At 38.3% G+C, this 27,540-nt stretch overlaps 1 protein-coding gene and 1 long non-coding RNA gene across 17 annotated transcripts in view; both read left to right on the forward strand.

Moving 5' to 3' along the window:
* LOC107649943 (uncharacterized) overlaps positions 1 to 27,223 on the forward strand; it is a 100,004-nt gene extending 72,781 nt beyond the window's left edge. For both annotated transcript variants that reach the window (XR_001624549.2, XR_008912594.1), the window contains exons 2-4: positions 10,086 to 10,317; positions 10,452 to 10,576; positions 10,682 to 27,223. This is a non-coding gene — a long non-coding RNA (uncharacterized LOC107649943). The remainder of the gene's footprint in view (positions 1 to 10,085; positions 10,318 to 10,451; positions 10,577 to 10,681) is intronic.
* The window catches only part of RBMS3 (RNA binding motif single stranded interacting protein 3), a 1,500,462-nt gene that overhangs the window by 209,731 nt on the left and 1,263,191 nt on the right, over positions 1 to 27,540 (forward strand). The window lies entirely within an intron of this gene.

Genomic DNA, 27,540 nt, shown 5'->3' on the forward strand with positions numbered 1-27,540 from the left:
GATTTTTTTAAAAGTTTAATGAATTCCTCTCACCCTTAGAAGAGACCTTTCTGTAGATGTATATGTGTGTGAGACAGAGAGAGAGAGAGAGAGAGAGAGAGAGAGAGAGAGAGAGAGAGAGAGAGAGAGAGAGAGAGAGAGACTGTGTCTGAGAGTGGGGGTTCACACATACCTTGGTCCTTCTAAATCCAAGCAACCTTCCTGACATCAGTGAGAGCAGTTTCCCTTCTCAGGGATTGCTTTTTGCTCTATCTGTCATTGCTATAACCTGCTCAAGCTCCCAGTGGTCACACACAAGCCCAGGCTGCCCCAAAAATAATTTCATCCATTTGGATCGGTTTATTTTTAGAAGAATGTCGTGAAGTTGGAAAATTTCCCAACCTGCAGGACTTTTGTAAACTTGTCCCTTGAAATGGCTCCTTCGTCTAAACTCTTGGAAATTCCCATTTCAGAATCCTGTTTGCTTGCTGAAGGGAGCAGGATAATCCGGTGCCATACCTGGTTTGTGAAGCCAGGACTATGGTCATTGTTGGGTGGATGACAATATTTGGGACTATCAGGAGTCTGTTCACTAGGAAAACAACCCTGACGGGGCTGCCATGGTGTTACAGTGAATTCTCTTATCTGGCACAGCGTGGTCAGGGAATGGAACGTCCTGGTTAATCAAATATTCAAGGTTGCCTGACAGTTACAATATTTAGCTTACCATTTTTCAAAGAATTGAAACATCATAGCAAACACACACAGTGTAAACAATGCTGATTGTAATTTGATCGTTCTGTGATCATTCTGTGATCATTCTGAAAACCCCTCATCATCTCATTCTGCCTCAAGTCTTCTTAACATCAGATGTAGCATTCTAAGTGTTCTTAGAAGTCAGTTAGTCTTGACCCCCTTGTTTTACAGAGGAGAGTGGAGGAATTATGTAACTTGCCCAAAGTCACAAAGAAGCAGAGGCAGGTCCTTAGACCCAAATCCACTGCTCTTCCCGCTGTCCCACAGAGCCTTCTGGCTCAGACTACAAGCAGCGATTAGGCAATTGCTGTATCCATGGCTCTTTGCTAGGCACTCAAATGACAAAAGTAATACAGGTGAGAAAAGGGCTATTAGCCCCAGCCTTGCCCCAAGGATTAGAGCCTCTGAAGAGCAGCAGCTGAGTAGCTTCCATGATGCTCCCTGATACCATTGGGGTTTCTGGAAGTGAGAAGTCAAGAAGGAAGTCTCCGTTCAGAAAGGAGGCAGGATCACCAGGCAGATAAGCCAAGGCTGGTCACAGAGAAGAGGGCTCATGAGGTGGGGGTCAGAGGTGGTAAACAGCTTCTGAAGTGGAAGCCCGATTCAAAGAGGAACCATGATCAAGTTCCAGGAGGCTGAAGAAAAGTGAAGTCGTGGATTAAATGGAAGTGTTTGGAGTCAAAGCAAACAGTGAGGTATTAAATTTGATCCAGAAGTCTCTTAATTTTTAGCACTCGGTGATGGCGGGTGTACCATTTATGAGTAACTGTGTGGTTCCAGATGCCACTAGTTCCCTGTGTAGCAAACTTGCCTTAACTGCAATGAACAGGAAAACAAAAAGTGTTCAGTTAACATTCTTTGCGGAGAGAATTCAGATTAGTCCTGAAGTAGAAGAGGGAACACTCCATGGAAAGAATTAAGAAAAGCACATTGTTTTGTCCTAGACCATCAAATCACAGATTTAGACCTAGAAAGGATCTTGGAGGTCTTTCAGTTCAAAACCTTCAATTTCTAGATGATGGAACCAAGGCCCAATAGGAGAAGTGACTTGCCAAGAGTCTTCCAAATTGTGAGGTGAGGAATTGGGCATTTCGTTGGGGTCCTCTGACTCCAAATCAAAGGTTTTTTCATTGTATCTAGCTGCTCTCTAGCAAGGGTTCACCATTTTTCTCATTGTATCTAGCTGCTCTCTAGCAAGGGTTCACCACAGGACCTGTAAATTTGTTTTCAAAAATATTTTGATATTTCTCTTTTAATACCAATGATTTCCTTTGTAGTCCTCCACATTTTATTTGATGCATGCAAAAACATTCTAAGAAAAGACCCATAGGATATACCAGACTACCAAAGGGGTCTATGACACAAAAACAACTAAGACCACCTATTCCAATGAAAGTACCTAGGAATTCTAATTCTGGGGGAGAAGGGATTGTCATAAAGGTGGCCTGTCAAGTGGCACATTTCATCATAAAGTCTTTTTTTATTCAGGGTCTAAGTCTTCTAACTCGTACCCTCTGAACAAGAGCATGTAATGCCATAGATCCTGGAATAAAATTTTAAAATAACAATTATTACCCTGACATCAAACTGGATTAAGCCAAAGATTTCTGGTAGAAACTTACTAGTTTTGATGTGTGTTCTTTCTGGCCCCAGCTGTTGTGTTAACATCCCACTATATCTCATTTGGAGATGGTCAAAGGGATTATACCTGGCTATGCAAAACCTGGCAAACCAGCTTACCTACATCCTGTAGGAGAAGACAGAAACCAAAGGGCTCTGATTTTGTGTTCCCTGTCTTACTGTGAGATCAAGTTCCATGTTTTGATCGTCATCCAGTTTTGAAAGCACTTCTCTCTTAGAAGCTGCCTTCACTCTTTTCATAATAGTGTGCCAGAGGATGGGAAGGTTGTAATCTTTGTGGTATTGTGCCCATCAACATTTATCACTAGCCTACTTTACAAGACATGGTACTAGCTATTGGGGAAAATTACAAAGGAGACAGAAAACATGTGTGGTATGCTCTAGGAACTTATCAATTGACAGGACAGACACAACGCGCATAAATGAAACCTCAGAAAATAAGCAGAATGGCAGATGAGCATAGCTGTGTGCTTTTACAATGACAAATTTAGATTAAAATTTGGAGATTGTATGACATGTATTCTCTTATGTGATGTTCTAAACAGTCCTGTGATCTACAGAGGGAAGGTCTTATTTGCATTTGCAGAGATCTGGAGAAATGAAAAGGATTTGGCTAAGGTCATATGACAAATATCTCGCAGAGTAGAACCCAGATCTCCTCCAAGGTTGGTGTATTTTCCATTGTGTCCTGCTGTCTGCCCTTTTCCCATGCTGCCTCCTCTTATGTGTACATGACTATTGTGGTATTTTGAGGGGCTATGATTTATTCTTATGAAGACTTCCTCTTCCACTAAGGCAAATCAGAATCTTCCCAGGTCCAGTTGTTGATATCGGTCATCCCTCGTGCTTAGCAACATGTCTTTGTGGAGTAGGCACTTTACAGATGCCTGTAGATTAGGGGGAAAATAGCTTTCATTCATCCTCTTGATGGTCAGACTAGTGATCAAAATGTTTCCAATATTAGTTCAATTGGCTCATATGAAGGAGGAGGAGGAGGAAGAGGAGAAGGAAACAACAATAACAGCCCAGAATGTCTATAACTGGACCTTGACCTGAAACTTTTCCAGCTGGAGTTTCTAACAGACGATGTTCTATTGGAAGAGCCACCAAGAGTCCAAGGTTACTTGGACATGCGAATGAACAGTCAGAGAAGGACATTGATGATAGAGGTTACTCTGCGTGCTTATGTGTATGTGTATAGCGACACAAACATATAGACATGTCTATTGTGCCTCTAAATCTATGTAGAGACAAATATTGTTATGTATGCATATGTATATATATGCAGAGTATTCCATGAGGCATGGGGAATGTTGAAATTAATTATTTTTATTATTTATTATTTATTTATTTATATTTATTATTAATTTAAAAATTAAAGATATTTAAAGCTAGTAAAGTTTAACATTCCACAAAGACTTTTTGGACATATTATGCAGATAGGCAGACAGAAAGACAGACAGACAGATAGAGAGCTAGAGGTACATACAGTGATTACGGTGAAAATAGTAAGGACCTTCATTGTGCCTCTCATTTGCTAGACCCTATGCTAAATGTTTTATACGTATTATCTCATTTGCTCTTATTTTCCCCATTTTACCATTGAGGAAACTGAAGCAAATACATGTTAAATGACTTGCTTAGGTTCACACAGCTAGTGTCTGAGATTGGATTTGAACTCATTTCACTAGTAACAGAGGTACAAACTCATTCATGTATTATTTTTCAAAAGAGGCTCTGTCAGGGGAGGCTTTCTGAATTTGATGATTCTGGGTAATTGTGGTATTGATTGGAAGAAAGGGGAAAGAAAGCTTTCCTGGGCCATGGGCCATTCTCTCTTACATGAGAAGGCCTGATGGCCACAGTGGCCTCACTCACAAGTCGAAAGTAGATTTGCTTTGATGAATTCCCCAATGAGAGGGAAGTCCAGGTGAATCTACCAAGAACTTTTGGCAGGAGCCTCATTCCTTCAACTGGTCAACACTCCACATAATAGACTGACCCCAAGCCAGAGCTCTGTCCAAACTCTCTGGGGACTTGAGGGCAATGCTATCTCCTGAAATGTATATCCAAGCAATTCGCGGCACCATGTACTAACCGTCTAGTGCTTTAGACTGTATTTTGTGCCTAGCATTGAATTCTTCCCAAGTGAAAGCACAGAACAAATAGAACAAAATGCACATTAATATACTTCTCTATATATTGCACAGTATTTATAACATTGTAAAGGAAAAGAACACTGAAACTTCAGAACTTGGATCAGTTTGCTGACTGATGCTGGATTCAGGTGATGCTTCATATCTCTGCAGCAAAGTGGCAGTCTGTGGGTGAAGAATGTGGCACTAGTTATTTTTTAGAGGAAGATTTGTTTTGTGTGACAGTAATATATATGTATATATGCAATTATGTTACGTGTGTAATCATTTAATTTATATATAACACAATTGTATATAAAATTGTATATGTATGTATTATTTTATAATATAATTAAATATATCACCATATATACATCGAAGACAAAAACCATGAATTGATAAACCCTTTTTAAGTGCTTACTCTGTGCCAGGCATGATCCTGGGGATAAAAGAGATGCAAAAACAGTCCTTACCCTCCAAGACCTTGCATTTCTTTTAATCAGTCTACATAAGATAAATATAGAGGAGGCAAAGGGGAAATATTCAAAGGATGGCACTAGCATCCACTAGCATCTGGGGGAGGTAACAGAATGAAACATTTCCAAGGAAAATGCAGGGCTCTGGAAAGCTCTTTCTATAGCATTGCCGGACAATTGAATTTGGCCCTATTCTGCAAGTGGAGTGGGCCTAATCTGATAGTTTGTGAGACCACAATTTGCTTCCTAAAGGCCAAGCCCTGTCCTCCCAAGAAAGGAAGATAAGACCATGTGTGTGAACCAGAGAAGATGGAGCCTTCATGACCTTACCAGGGCTCCCAAGGTTCCAATACTAGACGTACCCAAGAAAGAGCTGCAAATGGGCCCAGTCACTGAATGGGGATTGATACAGCTCTGTTTCGGGAGAAAATCACTCCTTTTGGATTCTTGTTATTGTGGTTGGAGATTGCAGCTGTGGGAGGGCTCATTAAAGGCTGCAGCATTGCAGATGGCAGTCATCACCACCAAACGCAGTTACCAAAATGGAAAGAGATTCAGACTTTGGCCAATGTCACCAGCCAGGATGAGGCCTGTGGAATCTGGTTTATCAGAAATGGTTGTGTGTGTCCCTTGACTTTTAGCTGACCTGGTAAACACAGACAGTGATCTGCTAAGAGACAAATGGATTCCTGAGGCATTATTTTCTCCTGTCTCAAATTGTCTTATCGGATACTCTCATTTCCATCTACCATGAGCTTGTATCCACATGTTGGACAGAAAAGGGCTTGCTCTGGAATCTTAAGATATTTTGATAATTCCATGAGTACTCTAATCTGCTTGGGAGTTGAAAAAGAAGACCCCTGTATATTGGTTGCATTACAGCAAATAATGCAACAACGTACCTAATACATAGCAGAAGATTAATTCAGATTTGTTGAGTTAAATGGAATATTATGGAAGGTTATACAATGAAAAAATAACACTAGAATGTCTTCGGGGTGGGGTGGATGGTTGGGTTAAAAATCAGATCTTTCTTCTACCTTTCACGGTACCACTAATTAGTTGGGTGACCTTGAATTAATTGTGGAATCTCTGCAGGCTTCGGTTTCCTGGTCTGTAGAATGAGAGAATTAGGTGAAATGGTTTTGAGGGCCCATTCCCCATGAGAGAAAGAGTTATATCATGGATCTAGAGAGAGGAAAGTCCTTAGAGGTTATCTAAGCCAACCTTTCATCTCAGAGGCCTTGAGAGATCAAATAATTTTAGGAGAGGTGAGAGGTAAACCCAGGTCTTCTGATGCCAAAAAGTGTTCTCTTTTCACTGAAGCATGTTGGCTTCTGGTATTGTGTGATTCAAAGACACTGATGACCTTTTGTTATTTTCCCTGTAGTTTTGTGGGGTAGAATGTGGACAGTGGGAGGACGTTTAATTGAGTTAACAGTGGCGGTAAAGTCTTTTACACTACTTTCTAAATCAATTCCCTACTTTTTTATGACATTTTTCTATCATGTTTTTTCTGCCATATTTCCTTATATACATACCTTCATGAGACTTTGAAATGCCCGTGTTCTCTTTTTGGATAATTTAGGTGTGTGTATATATGTGTGTGCGCACACACACACACATATATACATAGACACATACATATATGTGTATATATGTGTATATATGTATATATACATAGACACATACATATATGTGTATATATGTGTATATATGTATATATACATAGACACATACATATATGTGTATATATATGTGTGTGTGTGGTATATGAGTGTTTATATTATTTAAAAACAAAGCAGATAAACCACTCCCAGGGACCCTCAAAAGAAAAAAGGGTGATGGAGGAGCTTGACAAGAAGAAAAAGCCATTCCAATTGTAGCCATGGACTTCTACCACTGGGTGGCCCAGACAGTGACTTGTAATTAGAGGGGTTCCTGGGCTCATGGGTAGCATATTGGTCCAAAGAAAGATAGTCTCTGATCCTACCACAGAGTAGAAATTATGTACCTCAGCAGTCCAGATTTGGAGTATGGATGAATTTTCTCCTAGAAACATTTTCTACATTATAGTGAGTACTCTAGAACTACACAATAATAGCAAACTTTGGGGGACAGGATTGGGGCAGGGAGGATTTATTGGGAGTTCTAAACCACTGACTTGCACACCTTGGGAATATAGTCCATTGGCAAATGGGACTGCCCTAAAACAATGTTTCAAACTTCTATTGCACATAGGTATGTATCCCTTTGGTCTTAAACATTCCATTCTATCAGGTTCAAACCAGAGGAAGTCATATGAAATATTTTGAACCCAGATAAGAATTCCATATTAAAATAGCCAAATGAGAATGGGGAGAGTTGAGCCATTGAACTGACACTTTAAAAAAATTATAATCAAGTCATTCACTGAATATGGAACTGCTGAGAAGCAAGAGAATAGAATTTTCTTACAGTCTCCTAAAGCCAACAGATCTGCCAGCATAAAGAGATAGCAGATCCTAGGTTCAAATCTGGCCTCAGAAACTTCCTAGCTATGTGACTCTAACTCCTCTTCTGCCTTAGAACCAATATGTATTCCAAGACAGAAGGCAAGGGTTTAAAAAAAAAAGGAATGGGTGATACTAGTATGAGAGGGAGCCTCCACCTCTGGCTCCTGGTTGTTTCCTTTCTCCTGCAGGCTTCCTCCCATCTTGTTGATGTGTAGCACTAAGGGGAGAGGGGCTAGAGCTAACCACTTGTTAGTAATTAATTAACAAAGGGCTGAGAAGTTGTGAGAATCTAATGTAGTTTGACTCATTGGTCAAGAGAGACAGGGAGTTGGTATTATAGATTCATAAATTTAGAGTTTAAGGGACATAGATGTCAATGAGTCCAACCCCATCTTCTTACAGATAGGAAAAGTGATGCCCAGAGGGATTTTCCCAACATGCATGTGGCAGAACTTAGGTTCAAATTTAGGCTCTTTGACTTTAAATCTACCTTCTTATCTCTGTACTCCTCTACTTCCTTTAATTCATACCTCTTGTCCTGTCACCTAGCCACTGCCAGGTAGGACAGTCAGTAGAGTGCCAGACCTGGAGTTATTGAGGCCTGAGTTCTAATTCAGCATCACACATTTACTAGTTGTGTGACCTTGGACAAGTCACTTAACTTCCATCTGCCTCAGTTTCCTTATATGTAAAATGGTTCCTATGAGGAAAAATGAGATAATATTTTAAAGCTCTTTACAAACTTTAACATAAATGTTAGCTGCTATTATTTTATTGTTATTATTACTGCCATCATTATCATTATTATCAATCTAAATTGATTATGACTACCATACATTCCTTTTCATGAATTACCTGAAAGAGAGTATGATTAGGGCTGGGACAAAATATTTTGGTTATCCATTGTTCTTTGATCATATGTGAAATCATCTAAATTTTCTTTTTAAATCAACTTGCTATTAACCAGTTTATCAGTGTATTATAAAATGTTACTGATATGGCAAATCCAGTATTTCTTACAGCATTGGATTCCATCCTGCCCCAAATGGTTTGCTTCCATTTGTGCTCTTCCTAGTCCCATATCCATGACCTCCTTCATCCTATGAAGTTGGAGTCTTGCTGTTGGCTCACTTGGGACATGAACAATCCTTCTCTAGATTCCAATACATCCTACTTGGAGCCTACATGAATCATCAGGACTGCCCTTATAATAGCATAATGGATGGTTGGATCCTTTCTCTGTATTAAAGAGAGAGATCAGGCCTGGATCTGTCTTTAGTGGGGTAAGGAGTCTTGGTGATTCATTTTCTCTACCATTATAGCTATGCACTTTTCTTGACATTGACATTTATTTGAGAGCTTCCTCTAGTTTTTAGAAGTTGAGTCTCACCTAGGATAACATATTCATTATGTTTCAGAGGCCAAACTTGAACCCAGGTCTTCCTGGATCTAAGACTGGCTCTCTATTCATTATTCTTTTTTTTTAAATTTTTTAACCCTTACCTTCCATCTTGGAGTCAATACTGTGTATTGGCTCCAAGGCAGAAGAGTGGTAAGGGCTAGGCAATGGGGGTCAAGTGACTTGCCCAGGGTCACACAGCTGGGAAGTGTCTGAGGCCAGATTTGAACCTAGGACCTCCCATCTCTAGGCCTAACTCTCAATCCACTGAGCCACCCAGCTTCCCCCTCTATTCATTATTCTTCACAGCCTCTCAACATTACCAAAGTGAAATCAGAGATTGCCCAAAGTCTATACCAGCATTTCCACTTCTAAAAAGTTATCCCCATTATCCCAGCAATTAAATTAAAAAGCATATTACTTTTATATTGTCTTTATTTCCATTTATAGAGTCAATATAAATGGTGGATAGAGAATTGTTCTTGGGTTCAGGAAGACCTGGATTCAAATTTCATCTCATGACACATACTAGATGTATGACCCAGACAAATCACTTAAACCCTCAGTTCCCCAAACCAACTCTAATACTAGAAGTTGCAGCAAAGGTGATGAACTCTATTGGTAGAGGGACTTTCCTCACCTGAGAGTTCCCTACACTGATGAAATCACAGGCCCAATTTACCACACACACACACACACACACACACACACACACACATACTCACTCACAATCTCACTCAGGAGGACTTTTTTTGAGAATTAAAAAGAGGAAAAGAAGAAGGTAAAGGATAGATGTGTCAGACTCCATGACTAGAACAAAGGGAAGAGTTGACACCTCCCACCATAGTTTTATCCCTTTTCTCAGTCCATCTTCTGAAAGTTTGTTTCACTGTGGCAGCAACTGCAAGCAAAGCATCTATATAGGTCTGGGTATCCCATAGGCAGGAGTAAATGCTGGACTGGACAAAAGGAGGAAGACAAAGGAGTTGGAGTCATGCATTTAGCTCAATCTTTTGTCACCTGGTGGGAAACTGATAGAGATATGATTTGCTGTGAACATTGGAATGAACAGAAGACCTCTGACAGTTCCAGGTGTTTTGTTAAACTCATTCACCCTGGCCCATACCAAATGGCCAGCTCTGAACGCATCGACAAGTCACCCTTGGCGGCTAATTCCAACTGCATTTTGCTCTCTGTTGTACAGTATTTCAGTGACAGAACCCAACACGTGTGTGTTTGGCGAGGCTGGTGGAGGTTAACAAGGAGCTGAGTATTAACTTAAGGTGGCTGAACAGCAATGGAAAGATGATCGCTGGCCTTCTCCGATCTCTGGGAGGACCTGGGAATTGAGAACCCCATGAGGTCTTACAAATCTCCTCCAGATTCCCTCACAGGCTACTGCTGCTGCTTAGGAGATTCCCAGGGACAGGCAGCAGGTACAACATCTGAGTTTTTTCTCTCTCATCCTACCTTCCTCAGCATGTCTCTGTGGTTCTGTTGAATGACCCTTGGCTCTAGCTGCCTCAGGTCATTGATGGGAGGAATATTGATTTTATGTTTTCATCAACAGTGAAATAGTGGAGCCTCAATCTGAAGCAGCTGACATCAGGCTCAGAGCAAGATCCAAGAATCACCCCCCTGAAAACCAGCCCCAATAATCTTCCAAAGAAGAGAATAGAACACAGCTGAGAGAAAGTAAGAAATGACTTTTTTCTTCTTTCCTTCCTTCCCTCATCCATTATTCCTTAGAATATTAATGCAAGCAGCTGATTGGCTCTTCATTTTGTTTTTCCTGCACAGATATCTCTGAATGGCCAAGAACTTTAAGGAGGACCAACTACTCCTCCGAATTTGATCCAGGCTTTGACTTGAAGAAACTGGATTTCCAGAATAGCAGATATCAGTTTCAACAGTCCTGAGGCCCAGGCGAGAGGACAATGAGACCTGGGACCCATACTAACATTCTTTTGGACTGGGACAAGCTGGAGAGTTCCCACCCAACCCTCTTCTTGACATTTAAAGTCTTGCATCACAATGTATAAGTTAAAAACATACACCTGAGCATTATCTCTGAATATTCAGAAAGAAGCAACTCTCAGTTCTGAGTCCTTAGTTAGTTTTGCATTGCCTATTTCCCCCTTTTCTTCATCCAAGAAATACTGACTAGGGTATTAGAGCAAGAATGTGGTTTCATCCCGAAAATGATTTTTATACTCAACAGCTTTACCCCAAAGAGTTTTCAGAGTTAGCATCCTAGAATGTCTTTTGTCAGGGTGCCGTGACCTCTGATTGCAAGGATCTTCTAATCTCTTGGCACCGGGATACTGAATGAATTAATGGAATTCTCAAAAATTATTTTCAGGGATGTAGTTGTCACTGATCTCGTGGCATAAATGCATTACTGCCTAGTCCTAGCCTTTGGTCTACAATCCACCTCTATCACTTCTAGCAGTGTATAATGAAGCCACAGAGGCCCAAGCTACACAAGCAAACCCCAAAACAAACACACAAAGAAAGATCTGGCAACTTCATTTCCTGGCTCTGTACTGGTCTGACATGGATCTCACCTGGCTCTCTTGATCTTTCTCCCATTATTATTTTCAGTTCTTTAGTCATATTATTATTGCTTGGCTCAGTTTTGAGGAGAGAGGCTGGTTCCCCCCTTCCTATTTTTGGCTGCAGCTACTCCCCTCTTGGTCTCCAGAGGAATTGTTTCACCTGTCTAAATGTGGCAACACCCAGTCATTGATGATCTAAATCAGTATGATCAACCCTGTTATTGATTTGGGTAGTGTTCTTTCTAGGGAAAATTAACTGAATTACTTTTCAGTTTTTAGTTTGCTTCCAGGAAATGCCCCAGTCACATTTGCTCTGGTAGTGAAGCAAACTGAGTATGGTTATCAGCTGGAGTTCAAATCTCCCAAACATGCATGGCATTTCCGATTCCTATACAATGTATGATATGTTCTGCACAATGTGCTAGAATGCATCATAAGTTATTTCTGCAAAACGTGATTCCTGTCCAGTCTTGAAGTTGGGGGTGGCGGCAGAGTAATCATATATATATATATATATATATATATATTGACTTCCAGTCTGCAGAACTTACAATCCTGAGTCAGTCTGGTGACATTTGAAATGCCAATTCCTAAGACAAAGCTGAAAGGCTCTATCTGTAAGCAATAATGCTGCTGAGCCCCTAGCCAAGATCTCACCCATTTAAAAGGGTCCTTTCTGAAGAATTCAAGAATAAGGAGTGATAGGATTTATGGAAATCGTGGTTGTGCTGACTTGCATTATGTAAATGTGCTTGCTTTACAATAAAACACATTCATTTTCCTTGGCAATGAGATTTCTGTCACCTTCCTGCAAACTGTGTCCTCAGTTGCTTTGTGGAGTAGCTGTTGGTGAGCCCAGCAGTGTCTGACCTGCCAAGGGCATGGCTAGGGGATATTGGCCTGCTCCTTCTGAAAGCTCTCTGGGGTACTCCGTTGTCCAGTTAGAGGGGAGAAGAACTGTAGGTAACATTTAGTCCAACCCACTCATTTTAAATAGGAAGATGCCAAAGATTGCATAAGTGACGTGGCATGCCCATTGTCTGGCTACTAGTTGTCGTGGCACTGGGCAGTAGAATTTCTAACCCAGCACGGCCTAAGGAATGCTCTGCCATTTTCCATTACTCACTTCTGTTTTGATTTCTATTGCTGTGGTTAACCATGAGTTGACCCATGTGAATCAGTGAATCAACAGTCCCTTGCCCTGTGTATGAATGTCTACCGAGAAGAGTGTGTGACTATGCATTAATTTTGTGTTTTGTAAGCCTAATACAAAGAGCTATTTTGAGTGGACTGTTATAATAGGCAAAATAAGATGATACAAATATGCAAGATCCATTGTTGTGGATGATTATGTGTGTTTAAAAGGTCTAGTAGAGTCAAAGCTGTAGTGATTAACTTTGAGTTCATAAACTTGTTTCAAAAACGATTATTTCAATATATGTGATTTCTTTTGTAATCTGATATATTTCTACATGTTCAAAAACATTCTGAGGAAAAGATCCATGGGACTCACTTGACAGCCAAAGGTAGCTATACCCCACTCCCCGAAGATTAAGAAACCCAGGGGGTCTAGGACAATAGTAAACTTTGCCTTCCCTATGGAATCTGATCCACTTTAGGAAATAGAGTGCATTCCTCCATCTTATGCCTCATTGGACATGAAGTCATCCCTTGAACTGCCAGTTCAATGCAATAAGCAACTAACTATCAAGCATCAAATGTCCCAGGCAGCTTACTAGGCACTGGAGAAATAGAGACAAAGTAAATGATAGTCCTTGTTTCCAAGGAACTGTAGGGAGCATCAGGGAGACTGGTGCCCTGATTAGGATGCTTGGAATGCCACCCATCTTCACCTCTGCCTCTTGGAATCCCTTCAAGGCTCAGTCTATCTACCATTTCATGTACAGATTTCCTCAGTGTTTAGAAATTCTGCTACCCAAAGATATGATGGATTTACCTGCTCCCATCTACTTGCTACTTTCCCTCCAGAAGAATGGAAAAGGTTCAAGGGCAGGGACTGCCTCCATTTTTGTCTTTCTACTTTTAGTATATAATGCACACTAGGTATTTAATCTCTACTTGCTGATGTATTGAATTCAACAATGGAACTACAATAGAAACAGTAGTAATTAAATAGGATAATAATACATACATGACACATCATTTATACATCAAAAAATCCAAAGCAATAGGACATTTAATTCAGCAATGAATTACATCTGGTTCAGGGAATCTTTGGCATTATCCTAACTTAGGCCATGGATAGCTTCGATTGCTCCAAGTCTTTTGTTGCCTAATGGTCATTCTACATCTCAGTCAGCACTGACCATATGGACAGTCATTGTGATAGCTTCTAGGAATACAGAGAAGGGCAAAAGCAGTACCTGCCCTCAAGAAGTTCACCTTATAATAGTGGGAACAATATACAAATGACTATGTACACATAAGAAATAAATAGATTAGGGGGCAGCTGGGTGGCTAAGTGGATTGAGAGTCAGGCCTAGAGATGGGAAGTCCTAGGCTAAAATCTGGTCTCAGACACTTCCCAGCTGTGTGATCCTGAGCAAGTCACTTGACCTTCATTTCCTAGCCCTTACTATTCTTCTGCCTTGGAACCAATACACAGTATTGGGAGAACATTCTGGGTATAGGGAGTGGGGGACGAAATGTAAATCTGTAACTAAGTTGGCTTATAGTGTAGATTTGCTAACAGCGTTGCTAAATTCTATGATTTGTTTTTTCATTAAGACAGAAATTCTTCATTTGGATTTTTCTTTAATATTTCCATAATGTGATTTCTATATTATAATCTATATTTTATAATAATACAATTAAGAATATGATTCTGAGAAGGGGTCCATAGATTTGACCAAATTGCACAAGGGGTCCAGAATGTTAGATAAAGTGAAGACTCCTAGGGACTCTACCAATCAGCCCTTGAATAAGAATGATACTGCCAAAGAATTCACTCATCCCCTTAAATCCTAGGTGAGGATATTGAGTTTCTAATATACAGTGCTTGTTGTACTCAAAGTAATACCTTTTCTTGGAAACTATCTGTGTGGACTAGGAAGCAAGGCATTTCGGTGCTTGAATCTCTCATTTTAATTCTTACCATAACCCTATGAGGTAGGGGCTGCTATTACTACCATTTTGTAGTTGAGGAAACTAAGGTAAAGATTATGTGACTTATCTGAGACAAAATTTGAACTCAAATATTCCTGATTCCTCTCCTCTGTTCTCTCCCTCTCTTTCTCTCTCCCTCTCTTTCTCTCTCTCTCTCTCTCTCTCTCTCTCTCTCTCTCTCTCTCTCTCTCTCTCTCTCTCTCTCTCTCTCTCTCTCTCTCTCTCTCTCTCTCTCTCTCCCCCCCCCACAATATGGACATATATGAAAACATATATTTCTTGTACTGCTCCATTTTCCAATGTCTTCTTCAGCAGAATAGCTAATCTCCAGATTTTTTCAATCTTGTTATCAAATCTGTGTTTAATTTCTGACCCAAGTCTTTTCAATAGTCTCTGAATACTAAGGTTTTTCAGCAAAATTTTGTTATCTTGCTTTCATTTTTTATAACAAATTCAGACCCAATACTGTCTTTTTCTTGATAATGATCTCACAGGCATCAGTTTCCTCTGAACCAAAGAATAATTCTCTTTTCAAGTGCTCTTGACATATTTAAGGCCACTTTTATCACAGAATGGTCCTTCTTCTCTGATTGTATCTTGATGGTGATAGTCTTATACCAAATCGTTGAAATCTAACTGATGATCTTGGGGTTCAGTATGAGTTCTCTTACTGACCCCTCTTCATTTTCTAATCCCTTGGACTTTAGCTTCTCACTCACAAACTCTTCATTTTATTTTTGAGTAAATTTATTACTTTTGTGATTCTATCCAAGACAGAGAAATACATTTTTCTACTTTTTAATTATGGTGATTTTACATCAAACTGTTGTGACCTTTATTTTCCTATTTTTTCCCCTTTCACAAATAGGGGAATTTTGTCTAAATCCCCATGTTACAACAGAACCTTTATAAACTTATATATTCCAGACTCTGTTATCGATTAAATTTGTTTGTTCTTCTTAAGCTTATACACAAGAAGATGCTTTATAGCCAGACAAAGCTGAGTTTTTTCCAGGGTAAGCGCTCCTAGGCACTATAATGCTTCTGCATTAAATCCTTTATGTTCTGACCATTGATGTCTTTAAATTAGGAAGAGGTGGTACTTATCAGTGTCAAATAGATTCCACTTTATCTCCAGGCTGTGTATGAAGCCATAACCTACACATATGAGTGTAGCTTCATTTGCTTTTCCAAGCTTTCCTGTTCCTTTTTTTTTTTTAGTTGTCTTTTCAGTTCAGCATTCAGCTGGAGTGACAGTAGGCTCTTTCCCTTTGTAGCTTAACAAAGAAATATGTGCCATAGCACTCTATTGACACCAAATCATCTCTCTAGTTTTTGCAATCAGGCTTGCCATGAGTCCAGAATCTTTGATATCCTTCAACTCCTGTGCATGTCTAAAAGATGACTCTCTGAGGTATCCATTAAACTATTCATCATTTCTGACTCAGATGCTTGCCAATTCTGTGATGATTTTGTCACCTTGTTGAATCACACTTCCTATGTTTGTTCCCTGAAAGAGGACATGGTACTTTTCCCAGAAAACCATCCCAACTCTGACTTAAGATATTCCTCAGCAAAGATAGAATGATTTGGGCATTGCCCAAGGACATCGTGTCCTTTTTAAAATCAAGAACTCTGGCTCTTGCCTCACTGAAAAGGGTATTATCCTTTTTTCTGAGTTAGAATTTCCTTTATTTTTCTTTCTGGCAGGCCTTCTTTTTCCATTAAGGCCTATATTCTTGTGACTATCTCTTCCTTCTCAAAAGGAAGCATCCATGTCATTTTCCAAAGTGTCATTTCCTGTTGTCAAAATATTCAATATTTTGACATGATCCAAAAGATTGGTAATTTACAGAATACCAAATGGTTTCTCCATCTCTGGCCTCACTATCAATTACCTGTAAATCAATACTTATTTTAATTCCCATTAGTCAAGAGCCCTCAATGAGTTCCCAGTTCCCAAACACCATAATATTTTCCAATATGTCAATCATTTTCTAAGTAAGGATGACATAAATTCATATCTAATAAATCAATAATACTATCATTAGACTTGCAGTCTATATAATGATAAGCAATGAAATAATAGTTACACAAAATTAAAATGCATCAAATGAAAAAGAATCAAGTCAATGTTATGAGTAGCAGCGGCATGATCAGGCACTTTATATGTATGATTTCATGTGAAAATGCCCATGAGAAAGAAAGGGAAAAAGGTTCTGGACAATATTCAGAGCAGTATTTTAGCATCAACCTTATTAACTTCATTTTACTTAGCCTACACTTTGATTCTCTACAATATTCATTTCATTCTGTGTTTTAAAATAATTAAGAGATATATTTAGGAATTTATTAATTACCAAAATTGCAAATTGTTTTTCAGATAGTTATCTCTGAGCCCCCACCCTAGTTAGTGAAATAATATTTACATGAAAGTATTTAATACTATTCATTAATGGGTATTTAATACATTTACTTCATATTAAAATATATTAATTGTATTTATTTAATAAACTTGAAAAATCACTTTTCCCTAATCAGTTGCTTCCTCTCTCATTTTCTCTAAATATGCAAATATGTGCACATACTTTAAAGTTATTGCCCATATACTTTAACAGGATAACCATAATACAAATATATTATTATTTATAATATAGTAGCTTAAAGAAATATTATAGTCATAGTCACCTTTAACCATCATTTTAGCTCTTGATTTTTCACTTCTGAATCAAATCCCCACTAACTTCTCTGGAGAGTAGCCAAAGTCTCAAGGGCAAAGTTACTTCTCTCTTCTAATATATTTCCAGCCATGACAGGTAACTCTCCAAGACTAGAGTTAAAAATTCTCCTTTTTCTAAAGAATCTCTGATTCCTGACTGAAAAAAAGGAATTTTCTTTATAATTATTTTTTAGTTAATTCTTTAAATAAGAATTAACAATAATTCTATCAGGAAAGAAATTCTCTCTATCCACTCTTTCCATTATTTGGTTTCTTTTTAGTGATCACCAGTAAGAGGTTTATTTTTTTAGAATGATACTTAGATTTCTAGTTTCCCACAAATAGAAGGATGGTAAGCTACAATTGCAAAAGATTTCAAAGTCTCTTTAAGTGACAGTTTCTATAGTTGTGTAGGAGAAGCTATTGAAGTTCATTTTAGAATGAATTAAATTGAAGGCATTTTCCCTATACATAGCAGCTTTCTAATGTGATCAGTTATTGACAGGTCCATATCATATGGATGTTTGCAATTATTATGCAATTGCTGAAACTCTAAAAGTTAAGAATTTTATGAATGATTAAAGGACTGAATTCATTTCTTCATATGATAGCAAAAGACATACCAGATTTCCTTTTCATATCTTTCAAGGAAAGGTAAAAAAATCTCAGAGCTCACACTGTGGGATATCTTGCAGTATGGAAACCTTGTTTTTATGGAGAAAGTCCATAGTGTTTCCTATCCTTTACCTATTGATTATGAAGGTTATCTTTAGCTCCTTGCTGATAAGGAAGTATACTCTGTAACTACCTGGGATCTAATCTTCTTAGATAATTCTTTAGTCATGGAATTCCTTTAAGAACATTGCATTAAAGTCTGAAGGGAATAGAGTCCTATTTGGGGCATGTGTTTCCAGGCAAAATAAGTCAAAGAGATGATTATGGCATAGTTCTTCAATGTAAAATAGAGGTGAACTTAAATTGGAAAGAACTCCTTTGGTCATTTTGTGTAATGGATACGTTTTTGCTAGTGTTTAACATTGAAAACAGTATTCTTGCTTGTAAATAAATGCTAGATTTTAGGTTTTGTTTTTTGAAACTTATTTTGGAATACCTCAACTTGGAATGGTATTAAGTCAGTGACTTGGTAATTGCCGGTGGGTCTGTTGTAAGTCATTTGGCAGTAGGGAATGTTATTTTTTGGGGGAATACTAGGAGCTTAGGGATTATAGGATGGTAGTGTTCAATCTGGAGTGAACTTTAGAGAAAGCTGCCATCTTCTTAGGCTTTTCTGACCAGGACTAAACAAGATCAATAATGTTTCTTATGGCCAACTTACTACCATGGACAGTAACCTGGTCCTGTCTACCCCAAGCTCTTTGAATGGATAGAGCAAGAATAATTTTATTAGCCTTTGAGTTAGTGAGAAAATGAAAGTTCCCCAGTGAGTACTATGTAGTGCCAATCCCTATATGACAGAAAAACGTGGTAGGATCCATGCCATCAGCATGATCCTGACCTCATAATGAAATGCTTCCATGAAAATTTCATGATAGAACACCAGTAAGAATGTAAATTTCTTGAGGGCACAGACTATTTGGCTTATGAATTGGTATCCCCAGCCCTGTGTCTTGAATTTTGTCAGTGTTTGATAAATACCCATTGATTGATTGATTGAAGTCTCCCAAGCCTAACAAATTTCTTTGGTGCTATATAGTATTTAATCATGGTAGAATGCAAAAGTTTCTGAAGCAATGACCATTTTTGTATCTCTAGTGCCTAGTGTAATGCCTAGGACATAATAGGTTCATGATAAATGATTGCTGAATTGAATTGGATAGTATCCAAAATAATACCCCTGTCACATATGTCCATGCTGAGCAGCATCTTGGTGACATTAATGTTGTGATTACTTTAAGACTACTCAAAATGTCTTAATGCTGAGCATGAGAAAAAGCAAAAAGAATGAATGGGTAGGAGAAGTGGAGAAACCAGGGAGAAAGGAGAGCAAATTGAGTTGTATCAAGCTAAGGAATGATGGAAAGTATAATAATATGTAACAATAAATAATAATGAATAATAAAGCTAATTTAGATGAATGTTCTTGAACTTCCTTTCAAAGGGTAATCACTCCCACTATGGTTACCTCTTTCAGGATGCCTTCATAACCTGTTAATTGTAGGACCAGGTCATTGTCCCTTTGGTAGGGCCATAGATGTTTTATCATATAGCTTATGCCTAACTAAATGTTTGTTTAGAAATTCAGGTCTAGTTAATTATAGCAATAGTTGAGATGGAGAAAATACTTCATCTTTGCTGTAAGACAAATAGTCTGGTTCCTTTGATCTTGGTCTCCAGTCTTCCCCATCGATCCACACTCCTCCTCTTCACTGGTGTACTTTTAGAGGAAGTGGTTTAACGTTACTGATTTTACTTTTAAGAGTTCAAATGATTTAAAATTACCTACACAATACACTCTCAAGTTTTCCAGAATCTATCTCCATTTTCTCTATTTAGTCATACTCTACTATTTTCAAATATATTTCTCCAATGCAGCAATAGTAACTTATTGATTATTTCCAAACATAGAAAAAGGAAATTTTTCATTTTATGTTTTCATTTTTTTTTCTGATTTGTGCCCCCCCCCACTTTTTAGCTAGAAAGACCTGAGAGCATTTGTAGGATGAGAGGAGTCAGTAGAGAGGTAATTATTGAATATAGGAGAGAAGAAATGGAAATAAACATTGGCTTGAGTTCCTAGAGGAACTGCAAAGGGATGGACTAATGGACATTAAAGAAGTATTGAGTTCAGTTCTGGTTGCCACAATTTAGCAAAAAAAGAATGTAAGTTCCTTTAGGGCAAAGAATTTTTCATTTTTGTATTTATATTATTATGATTTAGCATAGTGTTTGGCACATCAGAAGGCACTTAACACATATTTGTTAATTAATTAGCTTTGGTAAACTGGATAACATCCAAAAAAGGGTTTGGCAAAAGTCTCTAAGATCATGTCATATGAGGATTATTCGTAAGAAATGAGGATATTTAGCATAGAGGTCAAAAAATTGATTGAAGGAGTCATACCTGAGGGGAATGAAATGGAGAAATGACAGCTGGTACTAAATGCTTGAATCTGTCACATTGGATAAGGGATTAGGTTTGATCTTCTTTGACCACATTGGGCAGAAGTAGGATCAATGGGGAAGTGGCAAAGAGGCCAATTTAAACTTGACATTGGGGAACTCTTCCTATATAATCTTCCTATATATAATATATAAATTCATTATATATACATATATATATATATGTATATATAATTAGGATTAGAATGGTCTCAATATAGAATGGATCTCTGTAAGCACTCCCTCATTGTGCACCTTCCCACCAAAGCCGTAGGACCAACTATGAGGCATACTGTGTTGAAAACTGTTTTTGTTTGAGAGGTAAATTAGATATCTTCCAGCTCTGAACTTATGTCATCCAGGGGAAGTTATCCTTGGCAAATAAACTAATCTCATCTACTGAGAGCAGTGGGAGTGTTGAAGGCTGAGAGTCTTCCTTGAAGGCAGGGACTGTTGTATGTCTTGTTGGTCTGCAGATCCCCAATACCCATCAAAACACCTAGCACACAGTAAGCACTCCCAAAATGCTTGCAGATCATCTGACTCTTGTACTTCAGAAAAATGACAAAATATAAACAAAAGAACTACTTTTCTTCAAGAGCTAAATTCTTTCTAATCATTCATGAATTATATCCTCTCAGCTTGTTGTCAGGTGGTTACAGCAGGGAGCATGTCTTTCTATGTGTTTAACGAAGTGCCAAATACCCTGTCATCACCCAACCAGTCATAAAGAGTTGTAATAAATGGAGATGGTATAATAAGACATTGGAAATACTGAAGGAAGAATTATATACTTTGAAGATGAGAAAGAAAATGCAGATTGAGAAAAAAGTAGATAGATACCTGCATGCATTTGTTGTCTTGTTTGCTATTTGAACTTTTGACAGGTGGGAAAGGTGCTGCACTTCCTAGTCTCTTTGGGAATCTCACCTTCAAATATTCTACAAACATCGAAAATTCATTATCAGTGAGTCAGAGTTAGTCATACTTAAGATGGTATAGAGAATATTTTGCCAGTCCTAGAGAGAGGAAGACAACGGTCCAAATCCTTGTGTCATAATTAACAGCAACAACATTTACAGAATACTTTAAAGTTTGCAAACTATTTTATATGATTTCATTTCCACGATGGAGCTGTGTTGTATATAAGATGATATTATTTTCTCCATTTTCTAACTAGGGACCCAGGCTTTAAATAAATCAGGTTTTTTCTAGACTCAGAAAACTAGTAAGTGTCTGAGGCACAATCAGAACCCAAGTCTTTTTGACTACAGATTCAACCCTCTGACTACTGCACTATCAGCTGCTATCATTTTGGGGAGACATAAAATCTCTGAGTCACAATTCATTAATTGATTTGTTAGTAATTCTTGCATATTGCTGCTGTGAGGCTCAACTGAGACTCTTATGTATGTTTATAAATAAAAACTTTTTTCCATGCTCTAAAATTCTACATGAGTGATTCTTAGCATTGTCATTACTATTACTATCAGGTAGAGCTATAATGACTAGGCTAGTGATTTCATTGACATACAAATCTTTTAGATGAGTAAGCTTTCTTACTAATGTAGGTGGTCAGATTTTCTGAAAATTTATAGTCTTTAGGTGCTTAGATCCAAGAAAAGTTAAGTGATTTGCTCAGTATCACTATCTATTGCCAGTATGTGCCAATCCCAGGAGATACAGGTCTTCTTAGACCCTGGGTTGATCAGTAGATGAAGAGTTGGACTTGGAGTGAGGACAACCTGAGATCAAATCATGTCTCATACAGGAGTGTGGTCCTGCATAATCCACTTACATCTTTCTCAGTGTCAGTTTCCTCACCTGTAAAATAGAGAAGATAATAGCACCTACCTCAAAGGATTCTTTTAAGGATTAAATGAGAGAACATATGTGAAGCACTTCTTAAAATGAAAAGGTTATAGGTGTGCTAGGTGGTATCATTTTTGGCTTTGAAGTTATCTCTCCATTTAATAATCTTCTTTAACATCATCATTATTATTATGTATCCTATAAAAGTGTTGGGTATATGTCCTCACACACCCTACAATGCCACTGTACTTATTATTTGACAAGAGACTACTACTACAGCTCTCCTTATGTGGAGTGAGCCAAGGGACCTGAGTTCAAATTCAGCCTTAGACACTTTAGTTGTGTGACCCTGGCTGTCATTTAATGTTGGTTTCCCTCAGTTTCCTCATCTGTAAAATGACATCATAAATAGCCCCTACCTCCCAAAGTTGTTTTGAGGATCAAATGAGTTGATATTTGCAAAGAGCCTTGCAGATAGTAGGCATTATTTTAGTGTTGTCATCATTATTGTTACCAGGGGGCAATGGAACAGGAAGTTCCAGTGCTTTCAAGGCAATTTGTCTTAGGGCAGTGGTCTCAAACTCAAATAGAAATAAGGGGCACTTAATCATATATAAAGACCCTTGAGGGGTGCTTATTTATCTAACCATAAAAAGTAAAATCATCTTGTTTTTGATGTATTTTTATTTATTTTATTAATTATTTCCCACATGTTTTTTACTCTGATTCTGCACTGGGGAGACTTGCCAGGCATAAACTGGCAGAGTTTGACACTTCACTTCTGGAAAACTAAACTAAAGCTTGGGGTAGAAGATCTAAGTTCTAATCCTGATCCATAGTACTTGCATGACCTTGAGCAAATGACTGAACTGCTCAGTCTCAATGAAAATATTAAATCAACAACCATTTATTAAATGCCTACTATGTGCTCTGTATTGTGCCAAGTGCTGTGGATAAAAAGAAAGGCAAGCACAACCCCTGCCTTTAAGAAGCTCTTGAACCAAAAGGGGAGACAACATGCAGCTATATCGAAATTTGATAAATTGCAGATAGTCACAGAAAGAAGGTGCTCACATTAAGGGAGTCTGGAAAGGCTTCTTGCAGAAGGTGGCAATCTTGGTTGACATTTAAAGGAAGTCAGGGAAGCCAGGAGTCAGAGATGAGGAAGGAGAGAATTCCAGGCATAGAAATAACCAGTAACAGTGCAGAATAGGGACCTGGATTGTCTCGTTAGAGGAAAAACAAGAAGGCCAGTGTTACTGAATCACAGAGTATATGGAGCTCAGTAAGGTAAAAGAAGACTAGAAAGATAAGAAGGAGCTTTGAATGCTAAAGAGAAATGTTTATATTTGATCTTGGAGATGATGGTGAGCCTTTAGTTCACATTCAGTAGTTTAATCAATGTGGGGATAGGAGGGCATCCTGATTTGATCAGACATGCTTTGGGAAAATCACAGCTGAGTAGAGGAGGGACTGGAGTTGTGGGAATCATAAGGTAGAGACATGGGCCAGAACTAGGTGTGAGGTGATAAAAGCTCAAGCCCAAGTGGTGGCATTATTAGAGGGGAGAAGAGAGTATACATAAGAAATAGTACAAAGGTACAATCAACAAGACTTGTCAATAGATTGGATATTGGGGTGAGAGTGAGGATTAAAAGGATGACAGTTTCACCCATCTCATATGAGATGTCCAGTAGAAAGTTGGAGGGAGAGACTGGAGGCTCCTGGGTTTTCACGAAGAAAGTGCTTGATGAGGAATATAAATCTGAACAATTCAGATCCTTAATACACAAGGGAGAATTGTGGGAATTTTAAATTGGTGAGGAAAATAATTGTGAGTAAGGAAATATTTCAGGTCTGCTAAAACCATTTCATCACAAAAGCTGCCTCCTGTTCCTATTCATAGGCTATAATCAAAACTTGGTACATTAACCATTGAAGTGAGCTTCCAGAACCCATGGCCATCTTTTCTCTGCCCTCCCCCTTTCCCCTGTGTTCTTTCACCACTGCTACTAGTTTTAAAGTCTGGCTGGGTAAGCCATTTCCATCTTTCAAAATAATGAGAATCACCCCATTAAGCCACAGGGAGCAAGAACATGTCACAGAGGATCTAGGGCCCATGCATGAAGTACTACATGGAGGCTGAAGATAGCAAAGTGTTTAGTGCTTTCCACAGAATCCCCAGAGAGCAGACTGCTGATAGAGGGGTGAAACCACAAAGTTCCAGCAAACTTATAGCTGCAGTCACTTCCCAATTTGAAACCATAACTAACTTGTAATTAGGATGGGATGGAAGAGCCATTTTGCATTTAAAATGCACAGCCCCTTCTCTGAGAAATCCATTTTTGAAACAATTTGGAATTGTAGTTTTTTGCTAATAATTTTAAGATCTTTTCTTCCAAACACTTTATAAGTGCTCATTCTCCCAGCATGCTTCCAAGGTAGGTATCATTACCCCAATGTGTGTATAGGGCTGGGTTGTTTTGAAGACAAATGAGTTGGGACATGAGCATCCTGTTTTAACGTTAATATTTAAATTGGATTTTTTTACATTGGTTGGAAATTCAAAATCAAGGCAATTAAGGTTTTATTCATCCAGTTACGGTAGAGACAGTCATAATTTAGAGTTTTTATGATGCTGCAGAATGAAACAACTAGAGCCCATTTCCTTTTATGATGTATATGGCAGCTAAATGATCACCTTCTGAGACAGCTGCCCCCACATGCCTCCCTCCCCACTTCTTATCTTCCAAGAGTGAGAAAAGATATAACTTTGATGCTGGATCATCTTTATCATGACCGATGAACACACCTTAAGGACCAACACCAAGATTCTCTTTGTTCTTTTTATGTGTACTAGATTATAGTCTGCCATTTATGCCTCATCAGATCTAGGAGAGGATTTGTGTTCTTGAAGACAATGTCAATGGGTTGCAACTCTAGGAATTCCTTCTATTGTGGTCCCTTTGATAAACCATTAGTTTTTTATCCAGAGGCCAGACTAATTTACTTAGAAAAGACTTAGTTACCAGAACATTGACCATCAGGTAGTGAATATTTTGATTTTGATTGCAACTCATGAAACCATCTATTAAAGGATAGCCAGGCTGTGACTTGTTTAAGAGGAACCAGTGCACAAGCAGAATAAATCACAGGTTCCAGAGGTGTTGAAATAGAGAGGTGGAGCACTATCAGAGTCAATAAGAGGTACAGAATGAAGGACCATATCTAAAACATTTAAATCAAGGGATTTACTGGTCTCAGTTGCCCTGATACTTGTTTTAATAACTTTCTCTTCATTGGCTAAAGAAGTCACAACCTCATAGCCAACTTGGTGAGGTTATCTCTACAAGGTTTAAGATCTAGGTACCATGTATTGGTGTGACCATTTGAAAGCTTTTCTAGGTTCCCAAGCTTTGTTTCCCTTCAGTCAGTCAGTCAACAACCATTTTGTTGTTCCAAATGCAAGGCACTTTGGAAATGCAAGGAAAAGTAAAACACATCACCAACTCTCAAAAAACTTTTATAATAATGAGAGAGACAACATATAAACAACTCATGTGCATTATATATATATATATATATATATATATATATATATATATATATATAGTAAGTGGAAAGAATCTCAGTAGAAAAGCACCCTTACAGAAGATGGGATTTGAATGGAGTCTTGAAAGAAAAAATGAGCAAAGCCGGGAGGCACAGGTGAGGAAGCAGATCATTCCAGACACTGGGAATAGTCAGTGCTATTTGAAAAACTAAGGTTCATTTCCACTCCATAAGGTAGAGATGATGGATGTTGGGATCTATTTGGTCAAGGTTTATCTACTCATAGTAAATTGAGTACAGTATTGCTGAAACCTTACCAAATGATGAAAGGATGAGATAGTTGAAAGAGTTGTTATACAAAGACCCAGTTAGAATTCCAGTTCTACCATCATTTCACTGTAATAATGGACAAACTTTTCCTGTTTTGAGTCTCAGTTCTTCATCTATAAAATGAGAGTTCTGGACCTTTAAATACTTCCCATCTCTTTATCTATGCCCTTTTTATTATTTTTCTTCAAGGCAAAACAACTTAATTTGAAAAGTTTATGTCCATTCTGGTAAGTAATTCAGGAGACTTAGCTGACATTTGGGAAAAAAAACAAAACAAAGGCTATAAATTTGCAAAGGAAAAATAATAAATAGGTTATCTTAACAGAAAGAAGAGTGAATAATGAGTTATTAACTAGAGTGGATCAAAAGCAGCAAACTCTAGGTGCTTAATGTTTGGCCTTACATTAGGTATAGTCATGTGGATGGTATGTGGTGTAGTGTGGGGTCAGGATTCCCTGACCACAAATATCTCATCCTTTCTAGAGTGCCATGGTGCCTAAAATTCTAACATCAGAACATTATTCTTTGGGGAATAAAGAATGCTACCTTCAGACATCTCCCGTTTAAATCTCAATAGTTAAGATGCATTAACCATTAACGAGGAAAAACCAGGTGGTAGAGTAATTAGAATGCTGGCCATAGAGTAATGAAAACTAAACCTTTTGAGTTCAGATCTGATATCAAACACTTTCTAGTTGTGTGATGCTGGGCAAGTAATTTAACTGTATTTGCCTCAGTTCCTCATCCATGGAATGAGCTGGAGCAGGAAAGCACAAACCACTGTAGTATCTTTGTCAGGAATTATGAGTTGTTTCTAAAGGGACAGCTAATTTGAGGGCTTTAAGGGAATGAGGGATGGGTATTGATTTGGAGATGCCTAGATGGAGTGGGTGGGGCACTGAATGAATGGATGAAAATCATGGGACCTTCCAGGGAGGGCATATCTGGGTGGGGTGCTGCATTGATATGAAGATAAGGGATCTGACAATAGTCATGGCAGCAGGTGTTGCAAATGGGAGTAACAGTAGAGCACCAAAGTGGGGGGATAATGGGAAGATTGCTGCAGACAATGTTGAAAACAAGGTTGGCTTGCTTTCCATTTTTGCCAGGTGTGGAATGTCATGTGTCAAAAAAATATAAAAGGAGTAGTCTCTACTCATTCAGATTGATGAGTAGCTCTTGATGGATATGAAGGAAAAAATGTAAGAATGTGATCTAGGGAACTTCAACCTCATCAGTTTGATGATCAAATACAGTTCATGGTCCTATTATCAATCAATTAATCAATAAACATTTATTAAGTGTCTACTAAGTCAAGCACTGTGCTAAGCACTGAGGATGCAAAAAAGAGGCCAAAGATCATTCCTGCCATGAAGGAGCTTACAACCTAATGTAGGAGAAAACACACAAACAAATATATACAGAAAAAGCTATACACAGGA

The sequence above is a fragment of the Monodelphis domestica genome, chromosome 5, assembly GCF_027887165.1.
Source record: "Monodelphis domestica isolate mMonDom1 chromosome 5, mMonDom1.pri, whole genome shotgun sequence".
NCBI classification, from domain to species: domain Eukaryota; kingdom Metazoa; phylum Chordata; class Mammalia; order Didelphimorphia; family Didelphidae; genus Monodelphis; species Monodelphis domestica.